The following is a 6,042-nucleotide window of genomic DNA, read 5'->3' as shown; positions in this document are numbered from 1 at the left end:
CAACAAAGTAATCACTCAATTGTACACCATATACTTGGTGGTGGCACTAAACTTCTGATACCCCTTGATGACTTTGTTCACAGCATCAAGGAAATCCTTTTCTGTTACCGTTTTCCTTCTTGCTCGAATAGCATACATACCAGCCGCTGTGCATACACTTCTTATATCCGCTCCTGAACAAAAACCTGTATTATTCACATGACAAATTACATGTGAAAAAAGAAGAAGAAGATATTCCTACCTTCTGCAAGCAGACTCGATAACAATCATTCATTTAATATAAACAATGCAAGCCAACCCTTTCATACTTGTGTTCTAACTCTTAGTTTCTCTTTGGGTAAAATGTCAGGTTTATCTTAGAAAGGTTCCCTCTCTTGCGGAATTTTTTTTGGGTATACATATACAAGCTTGTTCTTGGACAATGACTTTCTTTTTGCATCTCCAGAATGTGCTATATTTAGACATGCCACTAAATGCCATGTGCATCTTTAGAGGGGTCCATCGTTTGTAATTTTATTCAATATATAGAAGCTTGGTCACAATGTCTGTACTGTATCTTATAGTTTATAAACGTGTAATCATAGGTAGATCTAATTTTGAAAAGCCTGCTAAGACAAAAAAAACCCACTACTTTTTGTTTAATTTATGTAGTACTTCAGTTCTTTGCAAATTAGTCAAATATCTAAAACAAATTAAAACATAGCAAGGAAAAGCATATAGGACGAAGTCATACCTGTCGAATTTGGACAAAGACGAGCTAAGAATTCAAATCGAATGTCCCTATCGCAGTTCATAGTACGTGTATGGATCTTAAACATTTGCATCCTACATTCTAGATCAGGTAGGCCAAACTCACCTTTACGATCTAACCTCCCAGGACGAAGCAACGCTGGATCAAGTGTGTCAGGCCTGGAACAAACAAATCATTAGACAGTTGGCAAGTTACAATTACAGATAAACCAGTTCAGAAGTCCAGAAAAATAGGTAATCGACATCCTAACTACACATTACAATGGTAAAGACCTAAATCATTACGCTGAGATAAACTCTTTCTATTTTTCTTAATCTATTTCTTTGATTATTTTTACATTTGATTTATTCTACTAATTATTCTATTTGTGTCTATATTCTATATTTTATACATTCTACTTCTATTCAATTCCTTTTTATTAATCAATCTTTACAGCCTGGAAACTCAAGCAATAACCTAAAATTAACTAGCCCCTGTACATTTTAATTTATCGTGAGAGTGACTAAAAGTGAAAATCCAAACACAACGGATGTTAATGTAATGAGTTTGATGTGGAAGACATTAGTGACAAATTTGGCTCTTATTGTTTTGGCAATTTTATTTTTTTTAGCTCTAGTAAAGACCAACCCAGTGGAAAAAAATGCCTGGGTTCCAACCTTGCGAGTACAATTCATCGAATATATACAAGAGATGCGATCTTAACCTGTTGGTCGTCATCAGAACTTTAATATTTCCTCGGGCGTCAAATCCATCAAGCTGATTTATGATCTCAAGCATTGTGCGCTTAACCTCATTATCTCCGCCCACACCATCGTCAAATCGTGCACCTCCAATTACATCTGTCTCATCAAAAAACACTATGCAAGCCTTCTTTGATCATGCCATCTGCCAAAAAGAAAATATTTTAGTTGTATTCTAAATAACATGTACGAGAGATTTTGGACACTAAACATCTTGTAACCTGAAACAACTCGCGAATTATGCGAGCACCCTCACCAACATACTTCTGAACAAGCTCACTTCCAATAAAATGAATAAAGCACGCATCAGTTCTATTGGCTACCGCCCTAGCTAGAAGTGTTTTACCCGTTCCAGAAGGACCATAACAGAGAACTCCCCTTGGAGGGTCAATTCCAAGCTTAACAAACTTCTCAGGGTGAAGCATAGGTAACACAACAACCTAAAATTGAATAGGTAATACCAATAAGTAAAAAACAACATTGATAACTAAACCTTACATGAATGCAAATATGTAACTGATATCAATTTTCACATAAAAAAAGATATTATTACAAACCTCTCGAATTTTCTCAATCTGTTCATTGCATCCATCTCAACTAATATCAAATTGTGACCTGCAATTACGAAAAAAAGCTCATCATTGAGGGATGTATTTATGATTCTTAAAAGATATGTCTTCCCTTTTCAACCTCCATGGCAAGGGTATCTGCAAACATGGAACTGATTAATATGTAACTTTGGAAATTGCTCATTTAGCAGTGTCACCTAATTAACATATCCTACTAATGTTTCACGTAACAAGGAAAGAGAGGCCCTGGTTTGCCATTAATTGTATATGCATCTGACATATTTGGGGACAATCCCAAGATGTTTCCTTGATTGACAACCTCTTCCACATCTATATGCCCCATTTGTTGAGTATAGAACAACGAAAGCAAAACCCAAAGCGAATAAACAAGAACAAGAAAATAAACGACAATCACACAAGATAAAGATTTACGTGGTTCGGAAATTCCTACTCCACAAGCCGCACTAATTTTGTATTGATCTCTCACAATTTTTTGTGTTATGATTTTACAATTACACGAGTATTTATAAGAGAAGAAACTAGGCCTAAATCAAAATTACAGTCCAAATCTGAAAAGTAGACTAATCCATAAACTAATCTGAATCTGAAAAGTCTATTTTCATGGGCTTAATTAATAGACTCCACAAAACCCAACAATCTCCCACTTGGAGTCTAGCCAATCTTCACTTCACTCTTGTAAGTCTAGTAAAATCAATTCTTCAATCAATAACTCTAACTAGTGCAGCGCCTTCTCATCAATCAATTCTGAAGGCCAGTTGAAGCTACGCAAAGCTTCAACTTTTCATTCGTAACCACCTTAGTCAACATATCTGCAGGATTCTTTGAACCAAGGATTTTCTTCATGGACAAAGTACCATTGCTTATCAACTCTCTTGTAAAGTGATATCTCAGCTGATATGCTTCGTCCTAGCATGAAACACGGGATTCTTCACAAGATGAATAGCACTCTGACTGTCGCTATACAAAGCACTGTCCGCCTGTTTCTTTCCCAACTCCTCAAGAAAATTTTTCAACCAAATCATCTCCTTGCTAGCTTCAGAGATAGCCATATATTCTGCTTCTGTGGTTGAAAGAGCAACACTCTTTTGAAGTCGAGACATCCAACTAACTGCGGTGCCACCCAAAGTGAAAATATAACCTGTTGTACTTTTTCTTGTGTCCAAACATCCACCCAAATCTGCATCAGAGAACCCTTCCAAGATAACATCTGTTTTACTGAAACATAGTGTAACCTTGGATGTGCCTTTCAAGTAGCGTAACAACCACTTGACTGCTTCCCAATGCTCTCTTCCTGGATTAGACATAAATCTGCTAACAACTCCCACTGCATGAGCAATGTCTGGCCTTGTACATACCATAGCATACATTAAACTGCCAACTGCAGATGCATAAGGAACTTTAGCCATATCTTTCTTGCCTTCATCCGTTTTAGGTGATTGCTTCTTTGTGAGATTAAAGTGACTCGCCAACGGTGTACTTCTTGTCTTTGCATCCTGGACACTGAATTTCTGTAACAATTTCTCAACATAATTCTCTTGAGATAATTTTAAAGTCCCTTCAGTTCTATCCCTTATGATGCTCATACCAAGTATTTGTTTTGCTGCACCCATATCCTTCATCTCAAATTCCTCAGACATCTGTCTCTTTAACCTGTTGATTTCCCTCATATTTGATCCTGCTATCAATATGTCATCAACATACAACAACAATATGATATAAGATGAATCAAACTGTTTAAAGTAACAACAATGATCCATAACACTCCTCGTGTACCCATTCTTCATCATAAAGTTGTCAAACTTCAAGTACCATTATCTCGGTGCTTGCTTTAAACCATACAAGCTTTTTATAAGCTTGCAAACAAGGTTTTCTTTCCCAGCTACCTGAAACCCCTCTGGCTGAACTATGTAGATGTCTTCATCAAGATCACCATGTAAGAACGCAGTCTTAACATCTAGTTGCTCTAGATGTAACTCCTCTGCAACCACAATACTTAGCACAATTCTAACTGTAGTCATCTTAACAATGGGAGAAAATATATCGGTATAGTCAATACCCTTTTTCTATTGATAACCCTTGACTACTAACCTTGCCTTGTATCTCTTGCTGCCATCATTGTAACGCCCTCCAGACCCGGGGTATAAGTCTGGGGGTTACGAGCTAATCACCAAACTTGAACAAGTTTAATAATAAATAATAAAGAAATGAAACTAAACCCCTTAACAACTACCAGGACCTTTCTAGGTTGAAGTATGAAAACAAGAACCACTAACTACTTTTATTACAAACCAACATTCAAAATCTCACAAACTTTCTTTATTACAAACCATTGTCTAACTCATTTTAAACTAAGTTCAGCTTTTATTCAAACACACATACTATCTATTAACACTCCACCTGCTCGGACAACTCAAAGCTTTCTTCCTGGATAGGGATCAACACCTTGGGTATAAGAGGATCCCGAGGCTTGACCCGCTTCTTTACCACTCGTGTTCTGACAGGTTTCATATTCCTTCTTAACTGAAACAATAAGGTGAATAACAACAAAAAGGGGTGAGCCAAAATTGCTCAACAAGTCTACCAAATATACACAATGTTAAAGCAATATAACTGAATCCGTATCCCAGGTATATCTGCAAAGATATAACCTCATAAGAATCAAAAGAAGGCCATTGCTGACGAATATAAATGAACTATACTGGACTCAAGTTCGCAGCTATACCCTGCTGATCAGCCAGGATACAGTGCAGATCTATATCTCACTATATAGATCCCGTCGGGCACCCAGGCACTACGGCCCATCTCAAGGATCCGGTTATGTCTCGGTCCTTAGGATTAAGTAACCTTAATCCCCAAAAGTAATGTTATCCAGTCCCTGGAATAGTAACCGGAACAATCGGTATACTTTGATATATTCTAATCACCAGAATATATTAATAATGGTGAGTAATAATTGGAATATGAATAATAAATTCAAATGAAAAGAATAATTCAAGAATCGAATTGAGATATGAATAAAGGAGTTAAAGTAATGTAGATGTAATAAGAATCTGAAGAGAATATCACTATTCTGGAAAAATAGAATAGAGGAGAAACTTGCCTTCCGTGCGACTTATTGCAATTAAATCACTTCCGTCTATTCTCTACTTGACCTGCCTTGCTGGCTTAGTTTCTGTTAGCAAAATAGATTGGTTAAGTCATTTTGTACTTTGGTTGTACCTTAAATCGACTTCATTTTGTTCCTACTATTTACCCATACGTTTATAACCAACTCGAATATTACATATAAACAAGTAAGACTCGATTAACCACTTAATACACATAAGCACATAAGCGCATAATCGTTTTTATAGTTAAAATAATTTTTAGAATCGAAATCGATTCGCTGATTGCTCCGTTGATCACCTTCTGCTTCATTTCCCATTTTTCCGTAATTTTTTGAACTCGTTTCGGCACACATTTCGACTGATAATCAAGAAATCAATAAAATCAACTAATTTCGAGAAGAAATTAGGTCTTCATATTATTTTTAGTGAAAAGAATTCATTTTTCCGAGTCAACAGGCTTTCGTTTCGCTCAATTCGGACTAACGGTTGAATTATTATCAATTAAACACTGATAATTCAATTTATTATTCAATATAAATAATTATTGCTAATTTTTAAATCCCAAAATAATTTTTGAATAATTATTTAAGAAAATCAAAGTCAAAAATAATTTTTCTATAATTTTTGGAGTTAAAATGAAGAAGTTATGATTTATCGAAAATTATGTGACTAATTATCGAAATAATTAATCACTTTTTAAATATTTGATAAATAAATAACTAATAAATAAGTAATAGATAATTATTTACTAATTTAAAATAATTAATCCCTAATTATTAGGATTAATCACAATTTATTGCAAATATTTACAACTCATCGATTAAACACTCGTATAAATACGAGCTACGCACTAT

General features: G+C 35.2%; 1 pseudogene; it reads right to left on the bottom strand.

The window, feature by feature from the left end:
- Window positions 1–4,194, bottom strand: LOC141690799 (26S proteasome regulatory subunit 7-like; annotated as a pseudogene).
- Between the last annotated feature and the right edge of the window lie 1,848 nt (window positions 4,195–6,042).

Source organism: Apium graveolens, chromosome 10 (genome assembly GCF_009905375.1).
Source record: "Apium graveolens cultivar Ventura chromosome 10, ASM990537v1, whole genome shotgun sequence".
In the NCBI taxonomy this organism is placed as follows: Eukaryota; Viridiplantae; Streptophyta; class Magnoliopsida; order Apiales; family Apiaceae; genus Apium; species Apium graveolens.
Note: the sequence above shows the minus strand (reverse complement) of the source record. Positions and strands in the feature narration are given on the sequence as shown.